Raw genomic sequence first — 14,002 nt, forward strand, 5'->3', positions numbered from 1 at the left:
CTTATCTTTCCTAACTAATGTTGGACTGAAGTCTACCTTCTCAGATATTAGGATAGCAACCCCTGCTTATTTTCCAGGTCCATTTGTTTGAAACACCATTTTTTACCATTTCACCCTAAGATATTGTCCATCCTTTGTAGAAAGGTGAGTTTCTTGGAGGCATCATTGATTGAAGGATCTTGCTTTTGAACCCAGTCTGCAAACGTATGTCTTTTGGTTGGGGCACTGAGGCCATTGGTATTAAGATATATTAATAAAAGGTGTGTATTTATTTTTGCCATTTTTTAAAATTTCTTCCAGTTTTACCTTTGCTCTCTTGTGTTAAGTAGTATTTGAGTATTGTTTGTTTTTTCCAGGTTCCTTATATGTGTGCTTTTCTTTCTCTTAAGCACAGAGGATTCTTTCAAGTATTTTCTGTATAGTTGGTTTTGTTTTCAAATATTCCTTTAGCTTCCTTTTGTTGTGGAATGTCCTTATTTCTCTGTCTATTTGAATGGATAGCTTTGCAAGATAAAGTAAACTTTGTTGACAGTTGTTATCTTTCAGAACTTGGAATACATCACTCCAAGCCCTTCTGGCTTTTAAAGTTTGTGTTGAGTAATCTTCTGTAATCCTGATGGGCTTGCCTTTGTAGGTAACTTGTTTTTCTCTCTCACTGCTTTCAATATATTTTCCTTGGTTTGTATTTTTGGTAGCTTAATTATAATATGGGGAGGAGAGGTTCTTTCCAGGTTTTGTCTGTTTGGTGTTCTAAAGGTTTCTTGTATCTGCATTCACATTTCTTTCCCAATTTGGGGGAAGGTTTCTTCTATGATTTTGTTGAAAACACCTACTATGCCTTTGGAGTGAAATTCTTCTTCTTCTACTATACACTGAATTCTTGTGTTTGATCTTTTCATAGTATTCCAAATATCTTTAAATTCCCACCCATACTTTCTTATTAGTTTGTCTTTCTCTTTGTTGGACTTTACTAGATCTTCCACCTGGTCTTCTAGTTTCGATATTCTGTCCTTTCCTTCATTCATTCTACTGGTGAGATTTTCTAGAGTTTTTTATTTCATTGACTGTGTTCTTCATTGCTAGTAATTCTGACTGGTTTTTCTTTATTATTTCTATTTCCTTATTTATGTCTTGTATTGACCTCTTTATTTCATTATGTTGATTTCTTGTGTCTTCTTTGATTCTTTTGATTTCCTCTTTCCTTCCTTTGATTTCCTCTTTGAGCATATTTATAATCATTCTTTTGAAATCTTTTTGAGGCATTTCCTCTAACTTGTTCTCACTGGAGGTCATTTCTGATGCATTAATACTTTTTGGTGGATTCATATTGTCTTGATTTTTGGTGTTTGTTGTGTTATAATGTACATATTTTTGCATCTTGGATTAATTTAGTGCTTAGATTTTCTAGTTAGCTGCAGTATTATTAGATGAATCAATCAATCTGATGTTATATAGCTTCAGGGTAGAAGCTTAAGGTGTTAGGTGTGGCTCTTTTTTATTTTTCTAATTTGTTTTTATTAATTAGTTTTGTATTCAGCAAATACAGTCAGTTTGGTACCATTATTAGGCTCATCTGTGACCTACCTCCCTCCCCATTGGCCCCTCCTTGTTGAAGTATATGGGTGGTGCATTGTGGAATTAGCCCACTTTTTTTTTTTTTTTTTTTTTTTTAAGCTGAAGGCATCTATTCTTCCACTCACACATGTTTGGGGATTTGCTTTTACATTTGACAAATTATTAGGAACATGTTGTTATTTAATAATATTCCCAGCCAAGGGCTCTGTCACCTAGTCACAATCGGGTCCCCAACCCAGCACAGCTATACACAGTCAGCACTCAACAATTGCCGTTGTTACAGAGGAGTCTCTGGATGGTTTCAAGGGGTCCCCAGATCATCACATCGGCTGTCAGGATGTTCTCAGTCAGGTCCTTGGGGCAGTGAGGGTGTCCCAAGGGAAGCTCCTTCACTGGAGGGAGGCACTATTCAGACAGAAGACGGCTTGCTGCATCATCCCAACCCTGGGACTTCTGGGCATCGGATATGCCCTGCTGAGAAAGGGTGTTAATTATACCACCCTTCCATGCCAGGGGATATAGCTCAGGGGTAGAGCATTTGACTGCAGATCAAGAGGTCCCTGGTTCAAATACAGGTGCCCCCTACTGGTGTCTGTTTTGCTTACCACTCTCTCTACTGGGAATGCCTTCAGTCACTCCTAGCTTTTCCAGACCTCTTTGTCTTTGTCCACTGGGGAGTTGCAGGCCCATGCGACCACTCAGTTCTTCAGTGCTCTCTGTCCAGATCTTGTGTTGGTGACACTTCCTCCCCTGTCCTTGGGAGTGATGGCTCTTCATGTCTTCTTTTCCAAGGTTGGCTAGCCCACTCTTAAGACTCTCAGAGTATCTACAAAAGTGACCCTTAATGTTGGGTTTGCCTGCTATGAGAGTATTCAAGTAGGCTGAGTGGAACAAAATACAGGCAGATTCTAAAATTTAACTAAACAAAATACATATTCAATGAAAACAGCACAGAATATTTATGTAAGAATAGGTATTATGACAACCAGATCCTCCAACAAAGTCACACACCCTTAATCCTGTCACCTAGGAGATTAAGATTTCTGGTTTGTTGAGGGCTCCATGTCAGCTTGTCACCAAGTGAGACTCTTCCCTAATGAACAACAGAAGAGGAAACAAGGCCACTATAAATCAGGAAGCAACAGATAACAAGCCCAAAATATAGCTTATTTAAGAATGGCAAATCCGACCCTCCATTTGATTTAGCATATAATTTGTCCTGATATGGAAGGTGCAATTAGCACTTCCAATTCAAGCTTATACACCTGGCTTATTTGGTGTGTACTGACCTGGTGTAATCCCAGTTACCTTTTGGGAAGGTTTTGGTCTCAGTTATGCTCCTCTCCTGCTTAGGTCCCTCTTTGGTGCACTGTGTGTTCAAGTAGGCTACTCTGTTTGTCAGTGCTGGGTGCTGTGATCTCCCTTCCCCTGGGCTCTGGTGCTTGCTGGTGCTTGTGCTGGCACTGGGGGAGGGGAGGCTGTGCATGGTGACTCTAGTTCTCCTTCTGGTCCACTTGATCCTCTACCTCATGATCTGTTCCTCTGTTGTTCACTGAGGTCTTGCCTTCACATTTCTTGAGTTTGTGAGGAGCTCTGGTGAGAGTGGAAAATCCCCTCACCTGGCTTTTCCTGCTGCTGAGCTAAGCCTTGCAGCTGTGGCCCTGCAGACCTGCTGCTGTGGACCTGGTGCCACCACTGCTGGCCGCTCCTGCCTGTGTAGGTGAGCTCTGGATGCCCTGGATCTCTCGTACTTCTCTGCTGCTATTGGTAATTTCTTATACACCTCACTTTTTAGTAGAAGAGTATATTTTGCTGTTTTTTTTTTTTTTGGTTTTTTGAGGTAGGGTCTCACTCTGGTCCAGGCTGACCTGGAATTAACTCTGTCATCTCAGGGTGACCCTGAACTCATGGCAATCCTCCAACCTGTGCCTCCCGAGTTCTGGGATTAAAGGCGTGCGCCACCACGCCCGGCTCTTGGGTTTTTTTTGGCTTTTTCTTCCTTAGACTTCTTTGGCATGGTTCCTGTGCTTCCATCTTAACTGGAAGGCCTAATTTTTTAAAATATAGTTTTTATTTATGAGAGAGAGAGAGAGAGAGAGGGAGAGAGAGAAGTAGATAGATAGACAGACAGATGGACTAGAGGGAATGGGTGCTCCAGGGCCCTCAGCTGCTGCAAACAAACTCCAGACACATACACCACTTTGTACATCTAGCTTATGTGGGTCCTAGGGAATTGAACCTGGGTCCTTTGGTTTTGCAGGCACATGCCTTAACCACTAAGCCGTTCCTCTAGCCATTTTTATTTATTTTTGTTTATTTATTTGAGAGAGACAGAGAGTGAAAGACACACACACACACAGAGAGGGAGGGAGAGATTAAGTGGTGATGGCTCAAGGAAGAATAACAGAGAAAGTGCCAGAGCAAAGATTATAAGATTCAGATACCAGAAAAATGAGTAGTAAAGAAAGTCAAGAGAGTTATTACACCCATGGTAGACTCCAAGTTTGGAGGCATTACACATGTAGCAGGACCAGAGTTTAGAGGAAATACCCAAGTGGTGGATCCAGAATTTAGAGGAAAGACACATGTGGTAAGCTCAGAGAGCAAAGAGAAATTGTACATACAGTTAAAATAAGAAATTACCTCAAAGCACAACACAGATGGAAGACAAGCAGGGAAACAGACGGAGGGAGGATCCCTCCGAGAGAGGCAGAATTATGTGTATGTTCAGATAGACAAGATTACAGGGAAGGTTAGCAGGTGTTGCAGTCCGGTTCGCATTGCTGGTAGAAATCACCCAACCAAGAGCAGCTTCTGGGAAAAAGAGATTTATTTTGGCTTACAGGCTCGAGGGGAAGCTCCACGATGGCAGGGGAAAACGATGGCATGAGCAGAGGGTGGACATCACCCCCTGGCCAACATAAGGTGGACTACAGCAACAGAAGGGTATGCCAAACACTGGCATGGGGAAACTGGCTATAAAGCCCATAAGCCCGCCCCCAACAATACACTCCCTCCAGGAGGCATTAATTCCCAAATATCCATCAGCTGGGAACCTAGCATTCAGAACACCTAAGTTTATGGGGGACACCTGAATCAAACCACCACAGCAGGTGATAAGTTTACACAGCTAATTAAAAAGGATTTTGACATCAGACTCAAGTACGGAAGGGGAAGACCTGATTGGTTTGTGGAGTCATGGACTGCCCCCAAAACTAGCCCATCCATGTAGTGTTTTAGACTTTGGAAGCAACAAGGGGCGTGGTCGCCATTGGGAATGAAAGTGGATCGAAGCTGGGCATGGTGGCGTACACTAATCCCAGTACTCTGGAGGCAGAGGCAGGAGGATCACTGTGAGTTCTCCGCCATCCTGAGACTACATAGTGAATTCCAGGTCAGCCTGGGGTAGAGTGAGACCACACCTTGAAAAAGAAAGTGGATCAAACACAAGTTCTAGTTCTGCATGGCAAATGGGGTGACATCTTGTTTAATTTTGGGGTTCCTGTTCCTATCTAAACTGCCTAATTGATGCTAGCTTTCTCCTGTCTCCTTCAATATGAAGCAACAGTGTTCATCTCTTCACAAAAGAAGCATGAGTCTAAGGTCAAAGAAACCTGCTATGAAAATGTGCTATCTAGGAGAAAAGTGCCAGTCACAGAACAAAACATATCATACAAGTACTCTTTCTTGTTCATTTCCAGAGTGGGTCTCACCATTTCTTCATTTATCCCATTGTTCATTTATGTCATAAATAGTATTAAGCACTTGCCATGTATGTGCCAGGTTTTTCTCTGCACAATGGGATCTGCCAATGGAAAAGACAGGAACAAAATACAAAGGCAAAAGTCTCTGGCAGGCATGGTGGTGCACGCCTTTTTATTCCCAGCACTCGGGAGGCAGAGGTAGGAGGATGGCCATGAGTTCAAGGCCAGCCTGAGACTACATAGTGAATTCCCTGTCAGCCTGGGCCAGAGTGAGTCCCTGCCTAGAAAAACAAAACAAACAAAAATCTCTGTTTCCTTAGATCTCATGTTCTAGCAGGTAGGAGGAAAACCTATCAGTGAGTAGCAAGCATAACAAATAAGGGGCATGTATGGACTGCAGGATTTCGGGATACATCAAATAGGGTGTGAGTTTGGGGAGAGCTGAAGCTGTTTTTATACTGCTTATCCATGTGAGACAGTCTCATGTAACCTGAATCTGCAGTTTTGGGTCAGCAAGCCCCCACAATTCTCTGGTCTTATAACCCTGGCACACATCCTACAGATTGGGCTTACAGATGCGTTTGTGACAAGCCCAGATGATTAGATGGATGGTGAGGAATCAAACTTGGGTGATCTCAGACCCTCTTCCCCTTTCATGCTGTGTGGCAAGTGCTCTTATCAACTAAACCATCTCCCCAGCCCCTATAATACGTTTTCTTAGGGTGCAGATTTTATTTACTCACAAGCAGAGAGAGACAGGGAGAAGAGAGACAGAGCTAGATAGAATGGGTGCACCAGGGCCTCTAGCCACTACAAATGAATTCCATGGGCATGTGCCACTTTGTACATCTGGCTTTACGTGGCTACTGGGGGATTGAACCTGGGTCCTTGAGCATTGCAGGCAAGCACCTTAACTGCTGAGCCATCTGGCTAGCCCTAAGATAGATTTCGTTTTAAAGAAACTTTATTATTTGTTTATTTGAAAGTAGAAAGAGAGAGACAGAGAACACACACACACACACACACACACACACACACACACACACACACACACACGAGGGGGTGCACACTAGAGTCTCCAGTTGCTGTACATGAACTCCAGATGCATATGCCACTTTGTGCATCTGGCTTTACGTGGGTACTGGTTGTTAGGCTTTGCAGCAAGCATCTTAACCACTGAGCCATCTGTCCAGCCCCTGAAATAGGTTGTTAAAGCTCAGGTCTGGTGGTTAGAGTATCTGACAGCATGGTGCTCACATGCTGATGAGGAGCTTTAGGTTGGGACACTGCAGAGAGACACAGAAGGGAAATCAGCCCTGCAGGGGGTCTACCAGAGTAAGATAGGAACGACAGGAAATCAGATAGATTCAGGGCTCAGACTGGCTCTTTTTCTAATGCCTTCCTATCTTCTGAGAGCTGCATCTCCCAAGGGTGATGCCCCCTCTGTGATCTTAGAATTTTCCACTAGGCTTCACTTCTTAAAGGTCTCACCACCACCACACTGAGGAGAAGTGTTCAGCGCAGGAATCTTTGGGGCAACACATGCAAACCAAACCCAAACTGTGGCAGTCTCTCTCTCTTTCAGACTTTCATCAAGGTTTTATTTTATCAAATGTTTGTATAATTTTCATGTGAATTTTTTTATATAACATTTGTTGTGAAGTTTTCTAATCTGTAAGCTGGATGATAAACGTTAAGATGTGAATGAATGAGCCAATAGTGCTCTACACAATTAACCACATGGGCTCTCAACACTCAGAATGCTCTTTTGTGGAAAGGTATGTATGTATATATACCAAGTCCATGTTGAAGACAATTTCTCAAATACAGCGAAGAACTCTGATTAGGTGAGTTTACATCAACGAATAGGTGAAGACTTGTGTACGTCCAAAATCCAAGGCCCTGGGTGGGCTGGTTAGGCCCTAGTTAGTGCACCTAAGCCCATCATCCAGACTTCTCTGGTGCCCTGCTCTGTTCAATGTGAAGTACAAAATATCCCAAGTCTTACATCAACATACAGGCTCTGACTCAGAAGTATGATTTTGACTCTGCAGCATTCTCTTATTCTAGCCCCGTATGGCTTTGCGTCTCTGCTTTCTTGTATCCTTATGCGACTGTTCCACTCCTTAGCCTCTTTAATCTTTTCTTCCCCATTATCTCTACCCCTCACTCTCTTCTTTCTTTTTTCTTTTTTGTTTGTTTGTTATTTGAAGTAGGGTATCACTCTAGCCCAGGTTGACCTGGAGTTTACTGTGTAGTCTCAGGCTGATCTCAAACTCATAGCAATCCTCCTATCTCTGCCTCCCGAGTGCTGGGACTAAAGGCATGAGCCACCATGCTTGGAAACTCTCTTCTTTTCTTTTTCTTCCTCCTTCCTTTCCTTCTCTGTTCTCTGGCCTCTCTTCTCTTCTTCAACTTATAATAAGAAAGTAGGAACGTAACCTTGCTAAAGATCTGAATACACAATGGGGGTCCCTTTGTGAGGCCAAATGGATCAGAAATTCACTGACACACCGAAATCTTAACTTTACTAATCTTTACTGTATTGTTTTAAGAGTATATGAAGTACAGCATAATTTTTGAAGACCATCTTATTATAAATTTTACTTAATTTAAACCAAAGCAAGAAGGCCAAGGCAGGTAAAGAGTTGATTCATTGCTTTTAAATATTTTATTTATTTGTTTATTTGTGTGTGTGTGTGTGTGTGTGTGTGTGAGAGAGAGAGAGAGAGAAAGGCAGAGAGAAAATGGTCACATCAGGTCTCTAGCCCCTGCAAAGGAACTCTAGACATATGAGCCGCCACCTTGTGCATGTGGCTTTATGTGTGTCCTGGGAATTGAACCAAGGTCCTCTGGCTTTGCAGATACGTGCCTGCTACATCTCTCTAACCCCAGAGTTTATACTTTAAAAAAAAAGTTATTTATTTATGAGAGAGAGAGAAAGAGAGAGATAGAGAGAGATGTAGAGAGAGACTGAGAGAGAATGAAACAAGGGGCATGCCAGGACCTCCATATACTGCAAACAAACTCCAGATGCATGTGTCACCTTGTGTATCTGGCTTATGTGGGTCCTGGGGATTTGAATCATGGTCCTTTGACTTTGCAGGCAAGTGCCTTAACCATTAAGCCATCTCTCCAGCCCCCCAACCCAGCTTATTCTTTAGTAAAATACTTTTGTGTTCTGAAAGCAAATTTATTTTTTTTACAGTGATCATAATTCTGTTTCTTCCCACTAGGTGGCAGTCGAGTAAAAGAAAAACATTCAAAGTCACCATCTTTTTGTTGAGGGTTTGGTGACCTTTACCAAAAAGCTGCAAATGAATGAGGGTAGAGTCAAAACAAAATCTATGTAAAGAAAAATTAGGACAAAGTCATGATATGACACTAACATGTCACATGTTCATTATGACAAAATATAATTGAGCCAGAATTCTCTTCTTTTTGCTTGTGTTTTTATAGTGATAAGAACACGAGGGAACAAACTCTTAATTGATGATGTTAACTTTTGTTTGGCAAAAATTTAATTGACAGTATTTTTTAAAATAACTCCTGGATTTATTATTTTCTTTTCTTTCTCTTTTAAAAAATTCTTTCCCTTTCTGTCTCCCCTTCTTCTTTCCCTCCCTCCCTTCTTTCTTCTCTTTCTCCCTTTCTCTCTCTCTCTTTCTTCATTCTTTATTTCTTTCTCCCTTCCTCTCTGTGGTGTTGAGAATTGAATTCAGGGCCTTTCACATGCAAAGCACAACTCTTCCATTGAGTTATATTGCAACCCAATTTAAAAAAAATTATTTTTTATTGACACCTTCCATAGTTGTAGACAATAACCCATGGTAATTTCTTCTGTCCCCCCTCCACTTTCCCCTTTGAAACTCCACTCTCCATCATATTTCCTTCCCCTCTCAATCAGTCTCTTTTTTTATTTTGATGTCATCATCTTTTCCACCTATTATGATGGTCTTGTGCAGGTAGTGTCAGGCACTTTGAGGTCATGGATATCCAGGCCATTTTGTGTCTGGAGGAGCACATTGTAAAGAATTGCACCCTTCCTTTGGCTTTTACATTCTTTTTGCTACCTTTTCTGCAATGGACCGTGAGCTTTGAAAGGTGTGATAGAGATATTTCAGTGCTGAGCACTCTTCTGTCATTTCTTCTCAGCACCATGGTGCCTTTTGAGTCATCCCAATGTCACTGCCATCTGAAAAGAGAAGCTTCTCTAACAAAAAGTGACAGAAGCATTAATATATGGGTATGAGCTGGGCATGGTGGCACACGCCTTTAATCCTAGCACTGGGGAGGTAGAGGTAGGAGGATCGCTGTGAGTTTGAAGCCACCCTGAGACTACAGAGTGAATTCCAGGTCAGCCTGGGTTAGAGTGAGACCCTACCTCGAAAAACAAAAACAATATATATATTGTTATTATATATATAATATATATATATTGTGTGCTTACTGGGCAGTTTGGTGAGCATAGTATACACATTTAACCAGACACCAACACACATTACACCCCTTGGGCTCATGACTACCTCTGTTGTAGGTTTTCAGTATCAGGGATGTAGTCTTTCCCATGGAGTGGTCCTTCAATTCAATTACAGAGTGGTTGGTTTCCTCCGTAACAGACATGCCACTATGCACCCATTTGGCCTGGCTGGTCAAATTTAAGGCTGGCAGTGACCACTGTTGAGTGTCTCCACTGGTGATTTCTCTCTCTCCCGTTGAACTGCATGCAGCGTAGCTTTTCCAGCTTTCTGTCAGCTGGTCTACATGGAGGAGGTTTTCAGCTCATCTCCAGCAGGATTTTTCAGTGACCTTGCAGCCCAAGTATGTGGAGTCTTCATCAATAGGGTCTTACCATCTATTCCTGGTGGGAAACCAAGAGCCTTGGTAATGGCCTGTAATGTTTTGGGTGGTAACAGTGACCTCCCTGGCCAACGACTCACTGGAAGGTATCCCATCTCTGGCACTGAAAATCTTCTTGTAACAATCTATGACTTCTGAGTGTTCCATTGCCCAAAAAAGTAGCTTTCCTTATGACTTATTCATATCGTCTTAGATTTTGATTAGCCCTCCCTCCACCTTTTCTGTACTCAATCTCTTCCCCTGATCTCACCCCCATTAATCTGTTCTTCTACTTACATATATACAATACCATTCTATTAAGTTCCCCTTCCTTCCCTTTCTATTTCCTTTATATCCCCTTTTTCTAGCTTATTGGCAGCCCAATTTTTAAGTGCTATTTAATTTGAGATCTCTTAAATCTCAGAAGACATGTAATGCAAAAATTGGTACCTTCCCCCCAGAAAATCAGCCTTTTTTGGTGGTCTAGCAAGATATTTAAGAGAACTGTTACGATCTATAGACTATTTGAGGGAGGGGAGACAAAGCAAGTGTGCGGGACTTATCAAATAGTGTGCATGCATAAGGCATGTGGTGCTTATTGTGCTATTCTTATAACTTTCCCATAGTTTTAAATTTTTCTTAAAAGAAAAATATTGCAATAGTCAGGCCTGATGGTGCATGCCTGAAATCCTAGCACTCAGGAGACAGAAGCAGGAAGAGAGAGACAGAAGCAGGAAGTAGTTGAAGGTCATCCTAGGCTATATAGCTAGTTTGAGACCAGTCTGCGATACATGAGAAAAAAAAAAAAAAAAGCCAGGCATGGTGGTGCATGCCTTTAATTCTAGCTCCTGGTAGGCTAAGGTTGGAGGATTGCCATGTGTTTGAGGTCAGCCTATGCTACATAGTGAGTTCCAGGTCAGCCTGTGCTGGTATAAGACTCTGCTTCAAAAAACCCAAAAAGAGGGGAGGTAATATGATGGAGAATGGAATTTCAAATGGGAAAGTGTGGGGGTGGGGAGGGAGGGAATTACCATGGGATATGTTTTATAATCATGGAAAATGTTAATAAAAATTAAAAAAAAAACCCAAAAAGAGCCGGGTGTGGTAGCACACGCCTTTAATCCCAGTACTTGGTAGGCAGAGGTAGGAGGATTGCTGTGAGTTCGAGGGCACCGTGAGACTCCATAGTGAATTTCAGGTCAGCCTGGGCTAGAGTGAGACTCTATCTCGAAAAACCAAAAAAAAAAAAAAAAAAAAAAAAAACCAACCCAAAAAAGAAGGGATAAGAGCAGGAGGAAGAAAAGAAGAAAGAGGAAGAAGAGGAAGAAAAGGAAGAGAAGGAAAAGAGAGAAAAGCAAGAAAATAAAAACAAAAAAGAGGGGCTGGAGAGATGCTTTAGTGGTTAAGGTATTTGCCAGCAAAGCCTAAGGACCCAGGTTTGATTCCCCAGTACCCACATAATCCAGATGCACAAGGTGGAGTGTGTATCTGGAGTTCATTTGCAGTGGCTGGAGGCCATGGTGTGTCTCTTTTCTCTATCTGCCTCTTTATTTCCAGTAAATAAATAGTTACTTGTTAAAAAATAACAACAAAAAAGAAAGAACTTATCACAAGATGTGTGGCAAACTTGGCATGGTGGCTCCATCCTATAGTCACAGCACTCTGGAGGTTGAGGATCACTGGAGGTTCAAGGGCAGCTGGGCTACATAGTGAGTTACAGGCTGGCCTGGACTACAACGTGAGCTCCTGTTTCAAATAAATAAATAACAACCCTCCACAACAGAAAAAAAAAGTATGGCATAACTGACCTGTGATAGATGTATAAAGGAATTTCCATGCAGGTAGCTGCAGCAAATATACTAAACATATCCATGAATGTCTCACAGGAGACCTGTTATTCTTGAAAAGCAAGGCCAAGTCTGCACTAATGACAGAGCTGCAGGCTGGTATTCAACCAACACATATTTATTCAACAGCTACTAAAGGTGAACCTTTGTTGTAGCTACTTTAGCAATGCTAGGACAAAGCACCTGACCAAAAGCAGCGGATGTGAGAAAAGGGTTTATTTTGGCTTCCAGTCTTGAGGAGAAACTTCATAATGGCAGGGAACAGCATGGCAGGAGCAGAGGCTGGACAGTGCCTCTGCCACAGCGGGTGGAGAGCGGCAGGAGAGTGAGGTGAGCTACCACTGGCAAGCTGGGCTAGTAAACTTCAAGGCCCACCCCTCAGGAACCCACCGCCTCCAGCAAGGCTCCAGCTCCCAAATTACCATTAGCTGGGAACCAACCATTCAAAACACATGAGTTTATGGGGGACATCTGATTCAAACCACCACAGTCTGTAGGTCTTACTTTGTGGACAGTCTCTCCCCTTCTGAAGCCAGGAAAGATGCAACAAAGCAAAAGTACCTATGAGAGGTTGGGTATGAGAAGCACTCAAAGGAGAACAAAATGGGAAATAAGGGTAGGGAGTCAGGGTAGGCTGGCCTCTCTAGAGGTGATCTGAGCTGTGGGCCTTGTGTATATCTAGGGAAGAGGGTTTGAGGTGGAGCTCATGTGCCTGATGGGTCAGGTGAGCAAGCAAGATGTGACTTGATGAAGTGGGGGCAGGAGCCATGTGGGAGATGAAGGCAGGCAGGCACCATGGCCAGATCATAGTCAAACACATAAGCAAACACAGAGAAAACAAATCAGTTATGCCCAGTGACTGTTATTAAATATATTAAAAAAAATATAACCAGCTAGCTGGGTGTGGTGGTGCACGCCTTTAATCCCAGCACTTGGGAGGCAGAGGTAGGAGGATTGCTGTGAGTTTGAGGTCAGCCTGAGACTACATAGTGAATTCCAGGTCAGTCTGGGTTAGAGTGAGACCCTACCTCCAAAACAAAACAAAACAAAACAAAAATTAATCAGCTGAGTGTGGTGGCACATGCCTTTAATCCCAGCACTTGGGAGGCAGAAGTATGAGTATCTCTGTGAGTTCAAGGCTAGCCTGAGACTACATAGTGAATTCCAGGTCAGCCTGGGCTAGAGTGAAACCCCACCTCAGAAAACAAAAACAAAAAAAATTAATCATTTGAAGCAGAGTTGGGGTGTGACAGTTTGAGTGTAAGTGACCATATAATCTCAGTCTTTTTAAAAATTATCTTCTTTTTTATATATTTATTTTTATTTATTTGAGAGAGAGAGAGAGAGAGAATGGGTGGGCCAGGGTGTCTAGCCACTGCCAACAAACTCCAGATGCTTGTGCCACCTTGTGCATCTGGCTAACGTGGGTCCTGGGGAATTGAATCTGGGTCCGTTAGCTTTGCAGGCAAATGCCTTAACTGCTAAGTCAACTCTCCAGTCCACCCCCTTTTTTGAGGTAGGGTCTCACTCTAGCACAGGCTAACCTGGCACTCATTGTGTAACCCCAGACTGGCCTCCAACTCACAGTAATATGCCTACCTTTGCCTGCTAAGGGCTAGAGTTAAAGGTGCATGCCACCATGAACAGCTACAGTATATATAGTTTTAGTATATATAGCTAGTTTGAGATATATAAACTATATATATATGGTTTTGTTTTCAAGGTAGGGTCTTACTCTAGCCCAGGCTGACCTGGAATTCCCTATGTTCTCTCAGGGTGGCCTTGAACTCAAGGCAATCCTTCTACCTCTGCCTCCCAAGTGCTGGGATTAAAGGCTTGTGCCACCATACCTGGCTTCTAGCTAGTTATTATTTTTAAAAATATTTTAATTTTATTTAAGAGAGAGAGAGAGAGAGAAAGAAAGAATGGGCATGCCAGGGCTCCAGCCACTGCAAATTAACTCCCAGATGCATATGCCCCCTTGTGCATCTGGCTAACATGGGTCCTGGGGAGTTGAACCTGGGTTCTTTGGCTTTG

At 42.6% G+C, this 14,002-nt stretch overlaps 1 non-coding gene across 1 annotated transcript; it reads left to right on the forward strand.

Moving 5' to 3' along the window:
• The first annotated feature begins 2,087 nt into the window (after positions 1-2,087).
• On the forward strand, positions 2,088-2,159 carry Trnac-gca. The gene has a single exon. It is a non-coding gene; the product is annotated as a tRNA-Cys (tRNA).
• The last annotated feature ends 11,843 nt before the right edge of the window (positions 2,160-14,002 follow it).

The sequence above is a fragment of the Jaculus jaculus genome, chromosome 2, assembly GCF_020740685.1.
Source record: "Jaculus jaculus isolate mJacJac1 chromosome 2, mJacJac1.mat.Y.cur, whole genome shotgun sequence".
In the NCBI taxonomy this organism is placed as follows: Eukaryota; Metazoa; Chordata; class Mammalia; order Rodentia; family Dipodidae; genus Jaculus; species Jaculus jaculus.